General features: G+C 38.0%; 1 protein-coding gene across 6 annotated transcripts in view; it reads right to left on the bottom strand.

Moving 5' to 3' along the window:
* LOC132906223 (neuroligin-4, Y-linked-like) overlaps positions 1-24,581 on the bottom strand; it is a 374,014-nt gene that overhangs the window by 96,723 nt on the left and 252,710 nt on the right. For 3 of the 6 annotated variants that reach the window (XM_060958211.1, XM_060958209.1, XM_060958212.1), the window contains one exon: positions 2,159-2,235. The exons of the other annotated variants lie outside the window; for them this stretch is intronic. The gene's annotated coding sequence lies outside the window, so the exon portion shown is untranslated. The remainder of the gene's footprint in view (positions 1-2,158; positions 2,236-24,581) is intronic. 6 annotated transcript variants of the gene reach the window in all.

Here is a 24,581-nt window from a genome sequence, read left to right as displayed (position 1 = left end):
ATGAACGATATTTCTGTCACGATAAAGTATTCAACGATCATTTTCGAGTACGAAACTCGGACGTCGAGCGTGTTGACGGAATATTAAATTCGGCCGGAAGTTTTCGAGCACCCGTTGCATGAATGCGACCGGTTCGATAGCGGGTGGCATTGTTTCCGAATTCCCATTATAAGCGCGTTCCGATTCTAGCGAGTGGCTGGCTCCTTTGTCGTCGAGCGAACTTTCGGTCGGAGCTTTTCGTCGCGTCGTCAGGACGACGGTGTAAGAGTAACGGCGGCTTGGTAGTTTGTTATGCCAGCCGACTACGCTTCGTGAACGCGTTAAAATTGCACGCGTCTCGAATTCACTGGCGTAATTCGCGCGAAACAGTCCCCGGTATTGCACTGTGAATTACACGAAAAGCCTTTCTTTCGACGCGACATCGGGATACGTAAGAGAAATTACGAAATCTCGTTCGTGAAAGAAAAAATAGGGAAGTGGAAACTCTTGTCGTGATACTGGAAATTTTCACGCCTTGCCTTTGTACAATCGAAGCTATTTTAATCTCCTAATGTGACACAAGCGTCGTTAGGTCATAGAAGATCGGAGCTGTTTAAATTTGAGTTACGGTCTTTTGTTGAAGTTGATTGATAGAGGAACGCGTGGATGAATTTGTGATAGAAAGATATATTGAAATAAGTATAGGTATAAGTATAAGTATGGTGTATGCTGATCCAGATCTTCACTCTTTCAGTGTTACAATTCAATAGGAAGGACGATAGGGAGCACGTTCGTATATTTATAGCAAAGGACATTACCAAAAAGTTAACCTTGGTGTGTAGGTCTAGCTAAAGTGTTGAAGTGGTCACCACTTCTAAGAAAACTCTACATCTGGCCTTTTAATTAAACAAAAGACTGGGTCGAAGGTAAACCATAAACAGTAGATAGGCGACGTTGGCTTCAGGGTTTTCAGTCATAGGGTAACACTGCTAGCGTGCGGATCGGGATCAGCTCATATTATATTCTGAACTTTGTATTTACACTTTAGTTTTAAAATATATATTTCCTACGTTACAATTTATCCACGTTTTCCTTTGTATTTACATACATCTAATAACCTCAACATAAAGGTTACAAGAAGCAGCGATAGAAATCTACTTATAGCTCTTTCGTTTCTAGACCTTGTAACCCAAAACAAAATTTATATTCAAGGGCACAATAATATGCACCTCTCCTTGTTTTGTATCTTTCTGTTTCCTTCGTAACAATGGTCTCCAGGTCACGAATATACAAAAGAAAAGTGTAGTTTTTTTTTTTTTTTTTTTTTTAAGTAATTACTTCAACATCTTTTATAAAAAATATTTAGGTATCTATACTTGTGGTATTTGCACTTTTATAAACAGATAGAGACTGTATCATTTACGCGATGGGCTATGATTCCTATACTAATTATCTGTCCTGATACATACGTATATATTGTTTATCTGACCACGTATGGCCTACGGTACTTGCGTGACAGGATATGATTACTATTCGCTACTTGTCTGACAAGGTACGCCGTGTGACAGTGTTTATGTGACAAGGCACAGGCCCTATATTAATTGTCTGTCTTGATATGGTTCCTGTATTGTTTGTCTGACGAGGCGTGGTTCCTGTATTACTTGTGGCATAGGGCTGGTTCGTATACCAATGAACTAATTAGTTATAACTCTCAGATTATTAGGTTGTGTAACGAGTTCGTTAAGTAATGTACGCGTTTCATGGAATGTAACTTCATGTTATGTAAATGAATCACACAGAAATGATCAAATATATTGTCAATGTTTCGTACAGCGAAATATGTTTACTTGATATGTTTATAAAAAGTAATAGAAGAACCTGTTACGTTATATACATGGTATTCATCGCATTGCGAGGATTGTATGATATATCAAAGTAAGAACACATGACATTTCTATTAAAAAATCGCGAACGAACAACCTTAAGTACGTCTGATCATATACGGTTTTATACTACTTATCCGCCAAACGGGTTATCTATACTACTCGTTTAATTCTATAGAATCTTTCCATACTCTATAACTGTCTCGTGGCGAGAACGGAATACAAACGTACAAATTACCGTTTTGAATTATCACGGAAATTAGCAAATGTATACTGTGAATGTTTTCATAACTCACTTTGTGTCGAATTGGTATAAGATACTCGCATGGACTGCCATCGAATACATCCAATTACACGCCGCAACAATTAATCACTGAAACGAGAAGTAACTGTCTTGAATACAACTGAATCCACTCGGAGAACTAAGAAAATGGTCGATGCGGAGGAGAATTGCGAGGAAACGTTACGATGCGTCGTAAAGGGAGACACTTGGAGAAGTTACGAGTGGCTCGTAGTCCACTCGGAATCACCTCGAAGGGCCTCGAAGGAAATTAAGATGGACTACGGGACAGCGTAATGGCGTCAAAATTGTTCCCACAATTTCTTGGTGCTTTCGATGCGCCAATATCGAATAAAGACACTAACTGCGGTTTGCAGTAACCCGAACACGCGAACGCCGTCCATTATATGGGAAATATAGGAGCAACATTTATTCCTTGTTCATGAACACAAAGCTGTTGGAATTTGAATTTGTTTAATAAATTTGTTGAAATGCCGCGAGCTACTGAAAAAAAATATTGTTTTCATCTCTTTCGTAATTTACTTTTCGTTTTCAGCAAATTATATCCTTTTTACCGTATAACAATACTTTCATCAAAGTTGTGCGCGATCAAACGATCTTATTCTCCTCTGTCTTAATTCAGTTCCAGAGTAAACACTTAGGAAGTTGACGTGATTCGAGAGTGATTTTATACGGGGGGAAATTGATTGTTTCCCTTGGAAGATTAAAGGGAATGCAGGATAGGTTTGGTCAGACATAAGTAAAGAACAAAGTGTATGTACCAGAATATAGCAATGTGGAAATAAATTCTATTATATTATAGATAGTAGCCAAGGATCAAAGTTTTGTTTCATGGAAGTTTCGAAGGTTTCAAACTTTCCAGTTAATAATATTATATATAATATATAAACTTTCGAACTTTACAGTATAATATTCGTCGATAAAAAATTTCTAAAAATTTCAATGTTGTTACAAAGTGTGCTGAGAGAGTTATCAGAGCTACTACCGTCTATTAAATTCCATACTCAGGATACCAGCGCTAAGACCAACTTTTACTTTCTTAATATAATATACGCTGACCACAGCGCATCTTTAGTAGGCAACGTGCAATTACATTTCTAAATTTAAGCGCCCATGAAGCGAGCTAGCAGCTTTAAGCAATAAAATAACGATTATCTTAAACTTTGCATGACTTGTATGAAATGCGTGAAAGTAAAGATGTACTACGCAGTGTCATATTCTTTGAAAGTATGATAAATTTCGAAATAAACGAGTTTATGCGATAGTACGCGCGTAAAATTACGAGTTATATTCGTTTCTTTTTATTTAAATGTACTTTATATGTTCCATGAATATTTTCTCGTATCTCAGTACCGAAAATTAAAGAAGAAAAACTAAATGATAATATTTTAATAATTGTCAAAGTAGTCACCACTTCTAAGAAAACTCTACATCTGGTCTTTTTAGTTTTCTCAAGCACTGAAGCCATCGACAGCGTATAAACGATAGACTGGAACGAAGGGAGACCATAGACAGTAGACAGGCGACGATGGCTTCGGGGCTTTCGGTCATAGGGTAACACTGTTAGCATGCGCATCTGGACCAGTTCAAATTATATTCCTACTTGTATTTACACTTCTGTATTAAAAATTATTTTCTACTTTACAATTTATCCACGCGTTCCTCTGTTCATACATCTAATAACCTCAACAATAATAAAGGTAATATTCTATTTAATGCTGTTCTATCTAATTATTCTATCTAAAGGTCGATCTGCGATATTAAAAAGAACCCGAAGACAGTATCCGAATAGTAAATAACGAACGCTTAAACTACCAAACAGAAGAACTCGATGACAACAGACAATATCGATGATATCCGAAAATGGTCTACACATTTTCCTTGTAAATCCACCAAAGACAATGCATCGAACCTATGTAAAAGAAGAACCGTGTTAACGAAAGGATCGTATCTTGATGAATACGGGAAGCATTTGCCGAAGCGACAGTACGTTTCCGACCCCGTGAAATCCAAACGTCCGGTTCTGACGGAGGCCGCATTTCACACTGTGCATTCGCGTCCAGCCCCGTTCGGAAGCATCGTCCAGGACAACGGAAGTAAGTGGGCACAATCGATCGATATTTCCTTCCTGGCTTGGCACGGTCAGCCCGCCAACATTCGGCTACACGCGACTGGTTGGCTCGTCCGACACCGACGCGACGCGATGTCTCTGTACGCTGACAATCTCATGCATTATGGGCATCCTCGAAGCTAGGCGACTTGGCCGGATCGTAGAAACGAGGTAGGCCAGCCGATGGACATAAGCTACACCTCCTCACGATCACCGCCATTCTCGTTCGTGTCCCTTTGTGCAACGACGCTATCTGATCACCGGTTACGGTATTCTGGCACGAAGATTAACGTTCTTAGACGTTATGGGGCGGTTCGCCGCGAGGGAGGAATATAGACGAGAATGGGACCGTCTTCGAGGTTTGTTACGCGACTGTGCGGCGAACACCTTGACACGATGATGAATCGAGCTGCCGTAATAATTGAACGATGTGTCGTCTTTATTTTGGGTAATTTCGGTTTCCTGTGCGGGAAGCTTTGTTTCTGTTAAGGTTATTTGATGTCAAAGAAACGCGTAGGTAAATTGTAAGGTATTGTAAGTATATATATATATATATTGTGAATATTAAAGTACAAAGTGTGGAATACAATGTAAGCTGGTTCAGATCCGCACGCTAGCAATGTTAAAAGAACCCCGAAGCCAACGTCGCACATGTACCGCTTATTGTCTGTCATCGACGCATTCTTTTGTCTATGCGCTATCGATGGCTTCGGCGCTTGGGAAAACCGAAGACCAAATGTAGAGTTTTCTTAGAAGTGGCGATCACTTCAACAGTTTCGTAAACGTGGGATCAATTTAAAGTTTCGTTAGATTTTAGCTTTTAGAATTTTGTCCGTTAGTTTTAACGTTTCAAAATACATATGGCATATCCTGTTTAACTGGAAAAATTGCGTTCAAATATTTGGAAAAGTACGAATGATATGAAAAACGTTTTCGACAATAGTTGCAAGATACACAGTGCTACATATTGTGCTTTTATCTATTTTATCTTGGGTTATACAACGTTGTTTATTTTTCTAGTTAGATTTAAGTATGTCCGCGACGCGACCAACACTCACCGAAGCGGATAGTGAACAATGTCACTGTCATCTAAAATTACGAAGCTTTACGAGAGTAGCATTTATAGTATAGCATTTATTTGGCAATTTGCAGCAATTACATCGCTGTTGTAACGGAACGGTGATACGATGTTAGCTTTATGAATTTAGCATTGCGATCCTGTAACAATCTGTGCATACAGAATCTGTAAAATTTATCAATGTTTTCATATTCTTTCAATAGATTTCATTAACATGTATTATATTTTACGTTTTGAATTTATAATCCGTAACTTTTTCACCGGTTTTCCAAATTTGAATGGCGACGAAACGATGAAATTTTCGCGAAGCAAATATGAAACACAAATTTCACGCTTATATTTATTATACGACATATAAAATCGATTTTAATGGCCGATGACATATCTCGTTTCTGTTTTTCTTTCTCCTTGTTTATATCAACAAATGCCGTTATAAATTATTGCGTCCCATTTCATTCTGTTCCTCCGAGGAAGTGGATGCTAAATCTTCTTCTGTCTGGGAAAAATTAGAATTAAAAAGAATCGCGTAGGGAACGGCAAATGTATCACGCCCGTCCCATGACGTTCATGCTACTTCGCGAGATGTATCTGTAATTTAAAAAAATATATCAAGCGCGTGATGCTTTTAACGAGCACTTTTCACCAAGACAGCTGCTATTTCTCTAGGGAAGAAAGATCAAGTGCATCAAATAAGAAGAGCAATAATAAAGGAGAAGATAAGAATAGCTTGTCGTTGCACATTTTGTACGCAGTCGATTATCGTTATACGCATTAAAACTTTATTTCCCTGCAAATTAGTCTGCATAGAAACACTTGCCATGGAAACTGCAACAGAATATCTCGATGATTATTCTCTCTGTTTCCCTTTTTATTATTCACATCTGCACGATTGGTGTTTCCATTTCAGCGATTGTATCAATTCTCCACGAAAATTCATTAACAATATTTATTAAATTTGAACATTTTTGAATTGTTCCTTTTAATTAAATTCGGAAGCACCTCTCTGTTTTTACATTTCTCCGTTCTTAACCATTTGGCTACACTTTTAAAAAATCGTAAAAACACTTGCTCGGGATTATTATTAAAAAAAAAAAGAAAAAAAAAAGGAAAAAAAGTTGGGGAAGAATAATGCTCGTATTCGCATAAAGGGGTGGCATTTGTAGTCGTTCCGAGGTACTCCATGGGAAGCACGTGCTCGTCGTAAACGAACGAGAATTGGACCACCGTATCGCGTAAGGTTAACCGGAAGGGGAAACAATTCCGCGAGGGCTGCCCTCCGGGCGAAAGTTATTCGCGCTTCCGACAGTTCGTGGCCTCGTGTTCCACGAATGTCTTTTCGCTGGTTTCGAGGCGAATGCAAATACGGAAAAACTCCAGTCGATTTAACTATCCCCAACCCCTCTCGCCATCCACACTCGTATACATACACTCCGGCATCGTTTCGCGATACCAATCTCTCTCGTAACTGCTGCTAGTTGTTTGGCTGCACAATCCTATTTGCCGAGCAATCTGCCACTGCCGGCAGTTCCTGTAATCCCGAGGGGATGCGCTTGGTTGCGGTAATGCAACCGGAAGCGATGCCGAAAAGACCGCCGATTTTCAGGGTCGTGCCTCATTTTCAAGTGTCGTTCATTCTTCGATAATCGAGCAAATTTACCTTGGAATAGGGTCAAGGAAGCTTATTCCGTCGATTTTGCGCTTTATTTTATGATATCTATTCGTTTCCTTGGAAAACGTTCCTTTCTTCGAAAGGTTTTTCAGACGATTGAAAAATAATTTTACGAGAAGTACGAAGATTTTCAGTGTCACGTCTTATTTCGCAACGACGTTTATTCGTCTTCGACAAGCGATCAAATGTACCTCGGAGTGATGCCAAGATTAGAATTAAAAGTTATTTTCAGCCTAAAAATAGTAGCGGAAGTCTACTTCTAATTCTGAATTAGTTTCAATAAAAATCAACGTCATTATTTTCAGAAACATTAGCATTTTTTTATTAATCGCGAGAAGAAAGCTCGAAATTCGTCACTTTTATAAGAAAGTAACTTTATTAAGAAAGTAATTTCCCAAAAAATTCTGTCTACCTTCATTCACGAAACCTAAAGAGAGCAACTATTCTCCAAACTTCCACCAAATTTTCCACCTTTAGAAATCAACTTTTCAAGATTTTATCTTTTTAACATTTTCGATCAACGATATAACCCCGAAACTCTGATTAATCGGTGGCAGACGAGTCAATATCCTTATATACGGTCCGATAAAATGTTTGTAGAATAAACGAACTATATATATAGGGAGAGAGGGAGAGAGAAATACTTCCTTTTTGTTGACTGTGCAACGGTTTTACCGGATAAACGAATCGACCTCGGAGGAGGTATCGGTCGTTCAATTTCCAATAGCGAACAATCTGGGATCGACCGTTGGCTTAATCTGCATTTCCTGTCCAGTCAGTCGGCCAAGAAGACCGGCCTGATATTTTATTTAGTCGTGGAAAAATTTAATCAACCGGTCCGGGTCGAAATTCTCCAGCCCAAAACCGATTGCACTCGAGAAACTGTTGTTGCCGGGCGATCTAACGAGTTTTTCTCTCGGTGCTTCTTGTCGCGCGAATCCTAAATCCTGGGAAATATGCGCATTCGTTAAGCAACCGAGTTTCAACCTACGTATACTAATGAAGATTGGAACGAAGCTTTTTCAACAAGGAAATCCACCGTCCGATAGCGAATAATTCCATCGTTTCGTTTATTTTACCGTTGCGCTATTTTGTCATTGCATTTTAATCGTTTCGGTTCTGAATTGTGTTATACTGATTTTCTGTCGCTAGTTTTATTCGAGGCACAAAGTACAAAATACCGTTAGCACATGCATGGTTAACCAAAGCATACTTTACAAATGTTTTTTTATGTTTTCAAGGTAATTACAAAAATAGAAATATTTCAAAACGGTCTACGTGGAAAAATCGAGAACTTCCTTCCACTACATAGAAAAAGCTGCACAGAAGTTCATGCGTAAATTCATACGCAATTCCATCCCCCCCCCCTCTCAAAAAAAAAAACGCATAGCTGCAGCGGTATTTGATCGACACCAGTGCCGTTCAATCCCATTGTGTCCAAAAATATCAAAAACCATCGACGGTGTCTGCGATAATTCCGAGGACAAAAACGGTTCTGCGATACTTTGTCGAAAAAATATTGGATACACTAGTAGGAGAGAAAGTATCAACCGAATTTCTGTCCCGTAGAAAAACTCCCGCAACCCTGGAGCAATCCATATTACCCGTACGCATAATCCGTTCCATAAACACTGCAGGCGTTCGCGTTCACTTGTTGCAAAAAAGTAAAAACGAAAAAAGAAAGGAATAAAACGAAGAGAAAAAGGAAAAAATACGAAACACCAGAGGGAACGTGAAAGAACGATCCGCGTGACATCGAAGCCATGGTTTAATCTGTTTTCTATAATATGACGAATCGTGACCTCTCACGAACACGCATCTTTTCAAACACATACGCTTACAGATATGGTATACAGGGTGTTCCAGAAACAAGAGACCAAAGTTTGACGTCGTATTCCACTTTTCCTAACCGATTGTACGTACGTACGTGCTTGTACCGAGTTTCTCACAATTTTTACACGTATTTTCAGATTCGTTGATGTTAAGGTTATTGGATGTATTTGGATACAAAGGAAAGCGTGGATAAATTGTAAGGTAGAAGAAAAATATATATTGAATATTAAAGTGAAAGTACAAAGTTTGGAATACAATGTGAGCTGGTCCAGATCCGCACGCTAGCAGCGTTACCCTATGACTGAAAACCCCTGAAGCCAACGTTGCGTATGTACCGCTTATGGTCTTCGACGCAGACTTTTGTCTATGCGCTGTCGATGGCTTCGGTGCTTGAGAAAACTAAAGACCAGATGTAGAGTTTTCTTAGAAGTGGCGACCCTTTCAATAGTTGAAAACCTTACCAAGTTGTAATCACGATAATCGAGTCACTGCGCTATGAAATTTCAGAATGTTTCTTGTAATATACACATAAAAGTTTTCAATTAATATTCGATTATTTTCATAAACATCTGTAGGTAGACATAGACAAGCGTAGAGTCGGATTGATTAGAGGCCTACCATGCCCGTCATTTTTCCCACGATTGCAATAAAGTGGTCGTCTAAACGGCCAATAGTTTGGCGACGATGGTGAAATCGCTTATCGATCGATCGTAGTGAGAAAGAGGAAGAGAGAAATCAAGCCAATGGCCGTGTATAATTTAAATAACATGGTATTTTTGCGATCGAACGCGACGCCAACAAAGCGATCCAAGTGACCTCTTTTCATCTCTCTCTCTCTCTCTCTCTCTCCACTTTCTGTATGCCTGTACACGCGATAATTGTCGTAATTAGATCCACGCCGATTGGGTCGGGAACGCAATTAAAATCTTGTGTTCGCGCAATCTGCGTGCCGTGCACGCGTCCATGCGTTCGAATCGGTCGTCCGCATTTATTTACCGGGAAAAGGACTGTCTGTTTGCAATGACTGCAAGGGTTTATTGCTAACGCAGCTCTCAGTAGCTTGTTGTTGTCAATGGTATTATGTTTTTATTGTTATTAAAGCATACAGGTTGTTCACTACAACGAGTCTATGTAAGTAATTTTTTAAGTATTATATTCGGTACGATGAGACGAAAATGTTCCAGACAAATACTTGTCGATCTTAATAAATATTTTAACGAATATTAAACCTTAAATAACACGATTAGTTTGATTCTATAATTATTTCCTGGAATTTCTAACAACCCTTTAAGCTTATACAAACGCAATTAAACGGTAAGGATTAATTTCAAACTGTTTGTTTTTAACCAATCACCGGCTATTTCCCAGTAATCTGATGTTTGTTGATCATCGAAAATACACCCTTTGAACGAGAGATTAATTGATACTCGATGAGATCGTAATTTATGATAATCATTTATCTGAATAGAGATCCACAGTAAGAGTTGCAAATGTGACGATTGCTAATCGATAGTGTTGCCAAATAATTTGTCCGTCTACATTGCGAAAAACAAAGCACGTTACCTAATGATGAATTGGTTATTTCAATTTTAGTTCGATCGTTTCGCTAATGAATAAATTTAAGAAAAGTCGTTATTTCAGTCTTTTCCGTCTGTGCTCCATAAAAATCGTTCAGTGGTATAGATCGAACATAGAAAAACCGTCATCAAATGAACGTAAAATCGTGATTAAGTATTGTCTGAACGACTTTGAATTCCAGAAATCACATCTATTTGAATATTGTGAATTTATTCGTCTTTTATTTGAACACCGTATTTAAGAAATTGTTAATTTATCAGGTAGAAATATTTCATCTTGCTCGATTACCATGACTCTTAACTTACATGGTTGTACTGTTCACACAAAAGCGAAGGAATTCGTTTTTTCTAACAAGCGAAACCCAGAAGACGTTGATACAAATTTTTACTTGCAATGAAAGCGATAAAATTATCAGCGGGATATCTTATTCTTGTTAGAGTCAAAGGATATAATGGGACGATGAACTTTTATATGACTAATTAATGCTTAAACTTCTTCCAGTAAAGAATTTTATGGCGGAGGACTGACTTGGCGGAGAACGCCGTAATCAACACTCTATCCTGGAGGTTAATCAAATCTTGCGGATAATTAATCATGTGGATCCTCTAAAAGACGTTGGATCGTCTAAAATCCTGAAAGCTTCTTCCCTTTCTTTATGGCCCTTTTTTCACGTACGTCGTATTTTCCCATGTGAAATACACGGAATCCACCTTCGTTTTCACGGGGTATAATGGACACCGTCACGTGACCATCGCTAAGAAAAAGGAAAAATAAACACTCGAATGACCGAGTCACGTGATAAACGAAGAATCGTTGGACGTAATTAATACGGTAGATCTATCTCAAATTGTTTCCGAGCAAAAATTTGCTGTGAAAGAATGGCATTTTTTTAGCTGATCAAATATCTATGATCTAAGATCATTGACCTTACAAATATATTTCTTGCGAGATTAATTATCAACTTTTAACCGATACTCCGATATAGTTGGTCGTTTGAGCTCGAGATTAGATTCTCTACATAATATTATAGTCAACCAATGGTATTTACGGTTAAAAGATTAGAATCCAAACGAAGGTTAATTACTGCAAAATGAAATACCCCGATTCAATCCGAAAGTGAACTTGGTAATGTGCCAGTTGCGACCCAATGATAATATCACTGAAGGGTTAATTTCATTCTATTATAATTTAATCTGAAAAATATTTGAAAAAAACGCGCAACTCTCTTCGAATATTATTACAACCCAAACACTTTCATAATAATCGTGCAAGTCATCATTTGAAAATCACCCAACGTAAGTTCTCCTTCATCATCGCCTGAGATTTCACGCGACCTATTATTTTTATGCAATGGAGGGTGAATAATGTCTGTAGGCTCCTGTTCGACCTGTCGGTATCACCCTTCGGCGATGCCTTGTTTCTTTTTCTTCTCACAATCTTCGCATAACGGCTGTCTCTCGACTCGACAGCTCGTGCTGCCTCGTCATCCTCGCCTCTTTCCACACTTTCTGATGTCTCTTGATTTTCGTATGGAAATTTTAATTATTACACAGTCGGTCGGTGTCTTAATTAATTCACGTTGAGAAACGTCGTGGAAAGCCGGCTGTGCTGCACGATTAAACAGCTTAAAGTGTCAGCTAATGGCAGGGGGAATTATTAATGATTCGTGACGCGGAGAATGTCGAGAGATGACGAGTGCCAGCTATCCTAGCACACCTTATGGCGGATCCCCTCGTAAGACTGCAATTACGGCTAGTCTGGTTATCTTTGTGGCGAACCATTCAAGATCAAATACCGTGAGATTCGACAGAACATTGTTAATCTATCCACGTAAGTGGGCGTCTTCTTCTCCTTCAAAAGCTTTTAATCTTTCTTCTATACTTTTTTTTTCGTGTCTGTTTCATCGCTGCGAATTCAAAGTAGCTGACGTATCACGTATCGTTAATATAATGGACGATCGGTTATTTAAGTATTTTTCCAATCCCTGCGAAATACATGCTTGCAGCAGATATCTTGTAACGTCTACGTACGTTTTACAGGTTTGTTTTAAACTTTGCCGTGATAGTAGAATCTCGTTACGGTTAATTCAATTAGCTAATTTCCATCTAACGAAGTTCCAAAATGTTTCGTACAGTACGTAAAATGTTTTTATCAGTGTTCAAATACCTTCACGAATCACTATGGGTATATAGAATAAATTCTAGATGAACGAATGGAAGATCAGATTCTCGCTGTGCTTGAATCTTGGAAAACTTAAGGTTTCTCCGAGAGAAGCTAGAGAATCGCTCGATAATTTTCACGCGTGTCTAGAAACGATTAAAGCTAGAAATTACTAATTATATTACGAAACATTTTTGAGATTGTAACGTTTGCTCGATCTGCCGATTCGATTAATCCGCGTGCAAAGGAGTAAAGTAGTTTCGTAGGATTTAAATTTAAGTCGATTGGAATGCAGGTAATCCGAACGTAGCTGTAACGCTTTCAGGATATGCACAGCGGCCGACAAAGCTCGGTGGAAAAGCGTGGAAACATTTGTCATTGTCGGAACGCGTGCGATAATCGGGCAGCAACGAGGCGACGCTTATAAAATCTTGGCCGGGGTGGCGCACAATCGGTCGTTTCGCTGACAAATTTATCTGGCCGCGAGTATCATCGGAGCGAAACGATCGCGCGCGTGCACGCGTAATTAGTTCGAGAGAGCATTGGCTGGCGAGCTAGCCAGCCGGATCGCGAGATCCAGCCAAATATGTTAAAACGCGGACGTATCGATTGGGCCGGGGCTAATTAAGGGTATCGTGAAAAATGTACGCTCCGATAAATCATCGATACCTCGTGTCATAGGGACTAATGGGGATTAAAATATCCGATTTTCGAGCAAATTGCCGTGGACATATTACCCGGCTGGTTCCTTCGATAAACGTCGATTTCGCGATTAAAAGCGCCGATGCCTGTCGAACCGAGTAAATATAACGGTGTTTGTCAGTTTTCATTTAATCTCAATCTGATTTTTCGAATCTTCCGGTTTGCCATATTTTTCGTTGCTCGCTACCACCTTTCACAATTTAATTCAATTACTCGTTATAGTTTATTCATATTTCACATACGTTCATTCGGTTTCGATAAACGGAACTCTCTATACGAAGGCCACGCAGAGAAAAAAAGCACGATACGTCCATATTTGCTGATTTTCTGACTTTTATGCCACTCAATGACTAAAAAGAGGATATTTCCATACGACGTACAAGTAGTTGAAAAAAAGAAAACGACCTGTACTACGTGCAAGTATGTTAAAGTAAAGTATATATTAAAACTGGATGATAAATTCAAAAAGTAGATAGGAGTAAGAAAAATTCGAAATGGAAAAGTTTGTTTGAAAAAATTCTGTTGGTCAATTTCTTGGAAATTCTACTGTATACTGTAAATAAAGTGTCAACTTCAGGATTTGAGGAATTTGTTTTCCTTAGTAATGTTCTCGGTCGGAGGATGATAGCGGCAATATCTGGCTGTTGAGCAAGTTGGATCGAAACAGAAGTTACAAGTGTTCCTCGTAACTTCTTCCAGCTGTGTGAGAACGAATATGCTGGCAAAATGGCGATCGATGATGAGAATCCAGGCAGATGGTGTTGCTCGTTTAGGATTGTTTCCTGATACTACGCCTCTCTTCCACGTTAACGATCAAATAATGATTGTTTCAGGGATTAAATTGCGAGCGAGCCATCTTTAGTTCAGGAATTAGGACTTATACCAGGCATCGGCTTTTGTCTGAGAATGAATAAAGTCTTAAGGCAAGTCTTATAATTTTCAATAGAAATAAGAACTTATTGTTAGAGTAGTTTATAAAATAATTGCAAATCTTCAGAGAATTATTTCGAGTATCATTCGTTGAATTTATATACAATCTTGTGGACAAATATGAGAGGAAAAACTGTTTATTTGTGTCTCGATTATTTCCCACATTTTAATTGTGCGATTAAAGAAAATAAAAAACGACAGGTCAATGCGATATTTTATAAATTTCCACTCTACTTTCGCTATACTATTTACTGTACAATATTTTTGAAGAAACTATTTATCAAAAATTGTACGATAATCATAAGCATAACTCGGAATATTCGAAGATGTTATATGTACTTTTTGCAAATTTAAAAAAAAATGTTTTTTGATTGAAATTAACGCTTCTCAAGTATCGCTAAGTAAATCAATTCCGTGCAACGAAACGTAACAAAGATTATTGTAAAATTTAAACTTCCCTCGAGTTTGTAAAATTATCTAACAACTCGCAACAATGTAAAGTCGGCAGAAAAATAGCTATCTTACTTATTATCCAACTAACAAGTCAGACAGAAACTTCAGGCTATAGAAAAATTACGGAGAAAGACCCTTCGATCGAGCTGGTTCGTTCCAACTTTTCCACAGCTGCACCTGTGATTGAAACAATGATAGATAATAGCAAACATGGAAATTTATTTTCGAAAGAGAAATGTAAGCTCCTGAGCTTTCGATTCCAACTCAATGATCGTTTAACGAATCATTAATTAGCTGGATACGATTGCTGTCGGTCTATCGGTACGAAGTTTTAAAATATTCAACACGATTGAAAGTAAATCCTTGGAGCGAGTGAATTGCTCGTGATTACCTCGAATAATAGATGGATTCAGGTCGTCGAATTGCATGTTTAAAAGTGACTTTTGCATAGTGTACGTACGCCAGTTTCCTCGTAAATAATAAAACATCGGTCGTGGAATGTTCGATGAGTGAAAATGAAATAGTGGAAATGAAACGAGAAGGTTGGATGGTAAGTTTTAAGGGGAAAAGAGATAAGAGAAAGATTAAAATAAACAATCGAATGGAGCTGGTTTTTTGGCGATATCGATGAGCAAATCAGTTCTCGATGTCGTACAGCACTACCGTTCGATCTGCCATCCCTCGGAATTTATTTATTAGTTGAAACGTGACCGATGTGACTCACGTGACTCGTGTAACTGGCAATTGGGTTATCGATGGGGCAAATTGAAATATTTTCTCTTATTTTCATCTAGTGTTCTATAATAATAATTTATTAGTAAATGTAAATAATGAAATGTAGTTACATGAACTGTAAATTTAATTTGTAAATGGATAGAATAGATAGAATAGAAACTGCAATATAGATCATTGCGTAAACAATTTAATTTGAAGAATATGATATATTCCTACTCGTGAACTCGTCGTTAATTTGAATATTTATCAACATACGCGTATTGTATCGCATCACAGAGTTTACTTAAATATTACTATAAAATTCGACAACCGAATAATTTTTCACTCGACCACCCAAAAGTCTCACTCGGCCATTTCTACCATACTATTTGTTAAAAAATGAGAGACTTTGATATAGGAAATAATCATGTCTGGTAAAACAGTAAATCATCGACACGAACGAATCGAATGTGTCTGTGGTTGAACATTTTTCATAATACCTTCCCCTCCAATCGTCAATCAACCTTCATCGCTGATCGTCGACAACGTTTGTCGAAACTGTTTCTGTTGTACGAGTCCTCGGGGCACTCTTCGTTCGTTGGGAATTTAATCCTTCGAGCTACTGCTTGCATATTCATCGACGAAATAACGAACGATCGCGGCCATTTCGATCACGGTGAATTCAGTTCGAAAGATCGAATAGAACACGTCGGTTACCCTTCCCTACCCCCGTGACATTAAACCCGAACACGACTAACGGGGATTACTGCCGAAACCTCTCAACTTTTCACCGCCGGAAGTTGGACGCGAAGCGTGGTCCATTTTAAAATTAAAATGTGTGACTTCCAGTTCATCGAGTTGCACCGCGATACCAGCGAAAAAAAGAATGTAATTTTGTTGCGCGAAGAACGAATTTGCTCGTAAAGGATTGCAAAGCGGATTACGTTATTAAAATATTAAAAGGATCTAGTTTTCAGTATTTACGTTCCGGTGTGCTGCTACGTCCTTAGAGTCTTTTTATAAATATCAGTATGCGAGATCTATGTATTAGGTCGTCCGAGAAGTTTCTTTCGTTGTATGACAAAATAATAGACGCACTACTTTTTTTGTTTTATATCATTTTGTCCAATTACGTACGATCCATTTTGTTCCGTTGAGATAAACACCGCGACATTTCACAGACTCCGTTTCGCGTTTGTACGAAGGTGCATTGTTGTAAGAAACACGTTTGCGAAAGAAAGACACTTTCATAGTGCATGAAAGTATATTTAAAAAGAGAATTAAAGGAAGAAGGAGAACAAATAATACTCACCGTCATTAAAACTACTTTTATACCGAGCTATAGTCACATGCTCCTCGAACAAACCCGTAAAACGCAAACTATCCCTACTTTAACCAAATCGCTTGTTCTATCAAACAATGTCAGTATATCTTAAACGCGATTCCATAGTTTCCAGTGTAACGACTGGATCTGCCCGATAAATTTCAATGCAACTTTCACGTGCTCTGACTTGGATGGGTGCAAATATCAAAACCAAGTTAACCCCTGGACGGAAGAACTGGTCGCGTTTTCCAGGTAACGAGAGAGCACCAGCTCGTGTGCACGAGTTTATCTTTAGTATTAGCGGTTCTTGGAGGCCTGCAGGCTGCTTTAGCGCTATAAATTCTGCGGCACACCGGCCAGTCGTTAATATCGTTCGCGGGAAAGCGGTTTACGAAGCCCTCGGAACCAGCTCTTTTGTTCTATTTACCATCTGTACCACGCTTTTTTTTTTTCTTCCTTTCCATCGTTCGCGCCGTAAGTTCAACCTGTTTTTCAGAGAATCGGTTGGAAATCGCGTCGAATAAATCCTTCTTATTGTTCTTTAAATAAGCGAAAATGTCTGTGAACTGGATTATTGGTCACTAAGTTCAGGTTTACCGACGATTGGGGCAAATTTATCAGCAGCGTTGCTGTTTGTGCAAAGGCTTGAAGAAAATTCGTGAGCTCGCGAGTGATTTAGTTAAGTTGAGGGCAGTTTGAGATTTGTGTATTGATCTTGGGAGAATTTAGTTATAATTGGATTAATACCACGATAGTCTTACCGAGTATTTCTTTTCGAAGAAGATTTCGGGATTGTTTATCGCGAATATACGAAACAGCGAAGATAGACGTTACATTATGAAAATTTGTGAATTACAAGCGACGTTGATAAAATTGATAAGGTAGCTTAAGGTTAATGAATTGCTTCTAGGAGAATTTATCGTAGATAGGGCTTTATCTTGTTTTTTTTAACATAGAAAAACACGATGTTCAAACAGGATATTATATAAATATTTTTCCGTACTAATATAAATTAATATTCCTACATTTTTTCATATTTTTACGATCGAATTCCTTTCCCTTTTACTCATAAATCGCCGTAAAACTTATTACTACTATACTTCCATATATGAAAATGGTATTACAGTATGAAAGATGTAATGCTACGTGTTGCGAGATAATGCGAACAAAATCCGTCCATTTTTCATTCAATAATCTTTCAGTTTAACGTCGTTACACGATGAAAGTGTAAAGCGTTATCTTTAAATTCGCCACGTGACAATTTTTCAACGTATCGATCTATCTACGTAGGATGACATCTGAACGATTATACGTAAGTCTATGTGACCGAATAAAGCCGACCAGTGGCATGGCTTTTAATAGAAAATAAAGGACGCTACGAAAAGCCGATGAATAATGTAGAGTCACGGAGATTAGAGGATTCGAGTTTTTGCCGGTGACCATTAATTTTAACTCGTGCTTCAGCGAGCCGAGGACCAAGTTGTTTATGAGATCGTGAAAATCTTTTCCGATTAGAACTCTGCGGGTCTACTTAAGTTTCACCCACTCTAAGATTTTCTTCAAACGGGATCAAAAAGAATTTTCAAACAGGCCGCTAATTTTATTCCAAGGAAATAGAAACGAACGAAGATACGAATGAAAATATAAATGGAAAGTCATACGCTTTGCTTCAAAATTGGACGAAATGACAGATTCGTAGTTTTTCAGAAAAGTTTCGTACAAGAGTAATCGAACCGATCAATTTGTAATTTTTCATAAGAATTTTATAGATCTACAACGCTGCGTTTATGGGAATCTCAGACTTTGTGTAAAATATGCCTTGCGCTCTACATATATGTTTACGTATATTTTATATTTTAATTTTCTCGGTATAAATTTTTATTCGCCCGTAGCTAATAAGAGTTAAATTTCATGAAAAGTGCGGCATTTTTTCGTTGCAGTACGTTACGTTGGCTTGACGTTTCGGTAAAAAAAAATTCAGCGTGCAATTTGAGGGACACAGGAATATAGGTACATTTGGAAAGGAACGCATAAGGCAGCGAGAAGATAAATTATGTACCGCGCGTTTAACAGTGTTCCAGGGTTGGTGCTCATTTAAACTGACATCGAAATGTAGGAAAACTAGCAGGACTGGTTGCCAGTTTAAACGAACATTTGCTCTGGGAACAAACTACGACCGGAAGATGGATCTGTAAATGGGGACTAGTTCACGAACTTGTGTAAACTTCCTATCCTCCTTTGTTACGTTCACCTTGAGTTTGGTATTTTACGCTGGAAGCCATGTTCTTCGCCAGTTAGCACGTACATATCAGCTAATAACGTTTATTAATATTTATGTTAATTATTAATATTTCTTATTACTATTCATCGAATTATCGTTATTTCGTCAAACATTTCTACGTCAAAATTTTCTCTAAATAGATGAAATTATAATTAATGAAATATCATCATTGCACTGAGAATTCTATTTCATCGTGTTATTTAATATTCATCATCTTCTGATTACTACATCAAATTTTCCTACTCCATAATTTTCTACTAATTTCTGAAAATTATAATTAACAGAATGTTAGAGGAACACCGCCAAATTAATTTTATTATGCCATTTTATTTTCATTATATTCTTATTATTACATCAATGAATTAGCTACGTTATACTTTTCGCCAATGAAAATTCTGATTGATAGAATAATATTACCGCGGAAGAAATTTTATAATTGTACAATTTCATACCAGATAGTCATATTTCCAATCAAAAGCGCTATTCTCGAATATTAACCGCTACATCAAGCAGTCAAATTTGTTTAAAACGGTACCTGGTTCCTCGAAAATTCGATTTTCTCTTACTCATATCTATCACATGGTTTTCCATGAGAATTACAAAGGTATTAACGTCGCATACATGGTAAGGGTTACCCGATACCATGGTACATTCCGTGACTGGAATTTTATCCCATGGACGCGTACATACTTTCAGACACCGTGAATAGTTCGCGACATTAGCTATAGCGGCTCAGACATTTTCGACTCTGGGTATTAGCTCGAGACCGAGACTCTGTGTCAGCTCGTTAGGAAATATCAAGCGTGCAAACTATGACGATACTGGGAGTCCATTAAATTAAGTCCCTGCTGGTTAACAGATTGCCCTGGAACCCCTAGGGCTTCTCATAACCACGATAATTTATACGTTATTATGTCCTCGGGCCTATTGTTTTGACTAATTATGATTCATGTCCTCGCAATACATTATCACGGTAAACGAAAGTATAGAATACGAAGACGTTGAAGAATTTACGTCAAATTTCAACGATGCTCTATTTCCTCCGAATATACATTTTCGTTCAAAATTAAAATAAAAAAAAAAAAAAAAGAAAGAATTCCGAACAATAAAATAACTTTTAACATTTCGAACTTGTTGAATATTATTTTATACTTTATCGGTGGTATATTCAACTGGATAAAGTTTTACATTCTGAAGGGAAATTTAAAGAAAATTTATAGTACGATGAATTTTCTTGCAACATCCATTTTGTTGGATTATTCGCGGAAGGTTTGGAGAACGATAGCCGGAAGTGGAAGATCACCACGTCACACGCGCCGTGTTCCTCGTAAATTTACTAGCCGGAATGAAGTCCTCGCTGTTCATCACGCCTGCCGTGCACGAGGCGAAATTAGTTTTTCGAAACGCAAATCGTAGTTCGTGAAACGAAGTAACACATGGCCGCATCAATATTCCGCGGCCGGTTAATAATTCTGTCTTCCATCCATTCGCCGAAAAATCAGCTTGTCGTTCCGGTAGAGACCAGTTCGCAACGTTATTTTTAAACGTTCGCTCGACTCGTGCATGAATTTTTCAATGCCTGTTTTATTTCCCATCTCTGCCAACCATTTTGCCCATTCTTTCGTAAATTTCGAAGAACCTGTTGAGCCTATAAAAATCCTTTTTTTCCTTTCCTCGTAATTTCACACGAACCAACTTGTATTTTTAACCAATGAAATAACTCTGCGAATATTTAGTTCTACGTGAACATTTTTAAATATCGCTATCTTCGTATAGAAGGTAAAACGTTATACCATTAAAAAGCAAATGTATCTGTCGTAATCTAATTTCAAGACATTTGAACTGTAAAATTGTTATCACAAATAAATTCGTTGTTTAACAAATCGAATCGTTGGATTCTCGCTTGCCATATTATACGCACGGTGACCTCGCGTACCGCTTCCACCCTTTCACCGGGTTCAATTTCCAATCGTGCCGCCACTTCTAACTGCGATCTACGCTGACATTATGGGCTGGCCAGGAAATCGAAAGGAAAATCGCCGTTTCCCCGGAAACTGAAGTGCACTCGCCACGGTATCGAAAATCCGCCGAGAAAGATCGAAGAAACTCAGGAGACGGTAGTCTCTCCTCTCTCTATCTCGATGGTCCAGCTGTCGTATTAAATTCTTCGACGTTCGTTGTGCTTCTTTGAGACGCGGCCGAATTTCACGCTGCCCGGGATCGTCGACAAGACGTTTTCGAAGGTTCAAAGTGCATCCAATTCCCAGTATGAGTCGTTCTCGTACGCGAACGTCGAGTGTTCTCTCTGTTCGCTTTGTCGTTCGAACGATGTGCAAAGTATGAGAAGTCGCGTAAACAAGCCAGTGGAATGCTATTATCAGACTGTGCATGTTCATGCAAACACATATTTCTGTAAATAGTAAAATTAGAAAATCGAACTGAAAATATTGCTAAGCGAAGTATTTCCATTAAATCAAGGGATTTTTCTCCGCATAATAATCTTCATATATTTTTGGCATTTACTACTAACAAGTACTCACTTGCTTGTTAATATACATTAACAAGAAACGATTACGATTTGTAACAAGGAGAATTTTGATCTTTCGCGAAGACACAGATTTGTCACACAGCCTGTCGCTATAAAACAAGGAAAGAATAGTAATCCATTATTTAAAACTATTCTTGTAGAAATATTCCAGTTTCATAAAACAGGCATCACGTACATCGGGAAAATGTAATATCCGTCGAATTCGTATTACATTTTCACATTTCATATTATTTATTCTGTTTCATCGACAACAAAACAGTACCAGGTAATGCATAAAAACATTCAGATTTCTATTCGAAAGGGAGTCCATTTGCATCCCTTTAGGAACAATAAATCCATCAAAATCCACTCAGCTTCGCATTTGTCGATTTTCACGACAAAAGTAACATATAGATTTACTATGCATATTTTTTACGCTTTCCGAGTAATCTTTATAATTATGCATCCTTGTATTTTACTTTTTGCTTTTTACTAGCACCAAGCTACCCTTCGATACCTTTCTCGCCTGTGTTATTAATATTTATTAATTTTTCACTACGAAAGGTGAGAGAAGGTACGATATTTCACGTGTTTTCTCGAAAACAAAGCGTAGCCGCGTAAACGCGACGTTGTTTTGCAATAAAACACGGTGAATCTCTCTCTCTCTCTCCCTCTCGGCGTATTATGTGAAATATCATAAATGTTTATCACAACTTTCTGATGCAGTCGCGCTTTTGTTATTGCAGCGTGATGCAACAATCGTGTTAAACATGCCAGTATAAATCGAGAAGCAAAGTACCCGCTTAATATCGCCGGAGAGAACGCAGTTCTACCGAAATGTCCACCACTTTACATTTTATCTAACAATTTTTTCGGCGATCGTTAGATAAATTTGACGAATTCAATTTTTTCATCGATGAACTATACGACGAGTAGTGTATATTTACTTGTGAAATTTTTTGCTGTTTCCTTCGTTCTTTTGTTGTTCTACTTTCTGGATAAAAACAAATTTTGAACAATGTTATGCAGGAAATTGATGACGAATACAGCGTTGGAAGGTAGAATGGCGCACGGTGATATTTTACTGAGGATTCATGGAATTGTTTTGACATGCTTTTGCAGCTCGGTTATTTTTAACATTGCAGGCATTCTGTTTTAATTTGCCCTTATGGATTTTCTCTCATGGATGTGACGTGTATTGATGTTACTCTCAAATGAAACGAAGCGAAATATTTAGGTGATCTGTGTGAAAAATAATAGCATTTCATTCGTAAAGATTGGAATATTCAAGGAATTAGACGAAAAGAAGATTTTTGCATTTTCAGAATCGGAGAGATTACTTACAAATTATATCTCTTGGGAAGCATTCCTAATTAACTAATAATTCCTAATTAGTCGGTCAAGTTTCGATTATTTTTAATCGCATGGAGATGATGATCGTTCGGATGATTTTTTTAATTTTTACAGAATTAACGGAACAACGAATTCTCTATTTTGAATATTTTATATATATATATATTTCCAGACGTTATGCGCGTTTTGTACAGTTGTGTAGGTTCAGCCCCAAACAGTCAGAGTGCAGCAATAAATGGCCAGAAACCAAATTCCAAGTATCAGATTCTATTTTTTCGGTGTCAATTAAAGGGTTTCAGGGTAGGCGGCCAATTATTGAAGCCAGTTTTCGACCTCGATATCGATCGAGACAGGCAGAGATGGTTTGTCAAAGCATCGTCGAGCTTTTATTCGCGGCTGTTACCTCGTCGTAGCGTGAAATTTTTGACTAGCGAAAATTTCAGGCCAACTACACGGAAAACACCATTACTCCGCTAGAACCTCGAAATAAGGAGACGCGTTCCTTTCGCGCAACACGAACCAGCGAGAGAATTTCACGGTGGGAATCGTGAAATTTCCTCTCGTTTCTCCCTCTATTCGTTTCCACCCTCTGGCTGCAACCCTCCAGGCGTCTGGTAAAATTAATCTGACGATTTTCATGGAAATCGCAAGCTTGAAAAGTAAACAATTTTCATGATCAACGTCGTGGAAAATGTTTCGATGAAACGAAGCTTCTGCAGTTTCGTGTCGTTTAGTCGGCTCTTTTAGACTTGTCTGATTAACGGATTTACGTTGGTAACGTTCGTTTTAATATATCGTTCCTTTTTGGATCAAATTTAACAAATACGCTTTACACGCGAAATAGTGGAACTTTGATTTTCAACTGTTCATTATGAGAATTAAATCTGTAATTTATCATTTCGTCGAAACATATCGATCGCGGTGATATTAAACGCATCTTTGGCATTTTACAAAACTGCATGGACTTATGAGCTACCGTTAAAAGGCGTGTTTCTCTAGCCTCGGGTTATTTTTCTCTTCAACGACGTTACATCAAGGTAACGACGGTGGATGTCTTTATAATAAAAAGGCTGACAAAAATTGTCTTATCGTGTCTCTTCTCGGTGCTCTTGATATGCTATAATAAAAAGGATAAAGTCGATAAACTTTCTGTTGCATCGAGTTTCTAAAAACCACTCATCCAATTCCTATAGAAACTTCAAAGACTCGAAACATAGGTCGAAGGAAATGATTCTCTCGTACGAAGTAAAATTATTTTTCATCATTTTTAACTCTCGTGTCCTCAAAAATGTACGCCTCGATCTCGCCTCGTGAAAATCTTGGGCATAACGTTGTAACGAAAAGTAACGCACATCGATAACGATCTTTCAGTATTTTTCTGAAAATTAAAAAAATTGTTAACGACAGAAAAGCACGATTCAACCAAAGTTGATTCGAAGCGTCGCAGAACCGACAATAAAAACTAAAATTCACGTTTCCTTTCGAACGTTATTTGCTTTTCTCTGGAAGAAACATTGGGAAAACGAGACGGCGGGTTCCTGAACAAACGATTCTCTCTTTGTACAAATATTCTGCGACCAATTCTGTATCCATTGCACGATTGTACACGAATTCGCTCGGTATCGTGACTCGCGAGTAACGAGCTCATTCGCTCGGCGAAATATTCCGCGGCTCGGACGACGACGGAATGATCGAAATTGTGAGCG

The sequence above is a fragment of the Bombus pascuorum genome, chromosome 4 (assembly GCF_905332965.1).
Source record: "Bombus pascuorum chromosome 4, iyBomPasc1.1, whole genome shotgun sequence".
Classification (NCBI taxonomy): domain Eukaryota; kingdom Metazoa; phylum Arthropoda; class Insecta; order Hymenoptera; family Apidae; genus Bombus; species Bombus pascuorum.
This window is presented reverse-complemented; position numbering and strand designations above follow the sequence as displayed.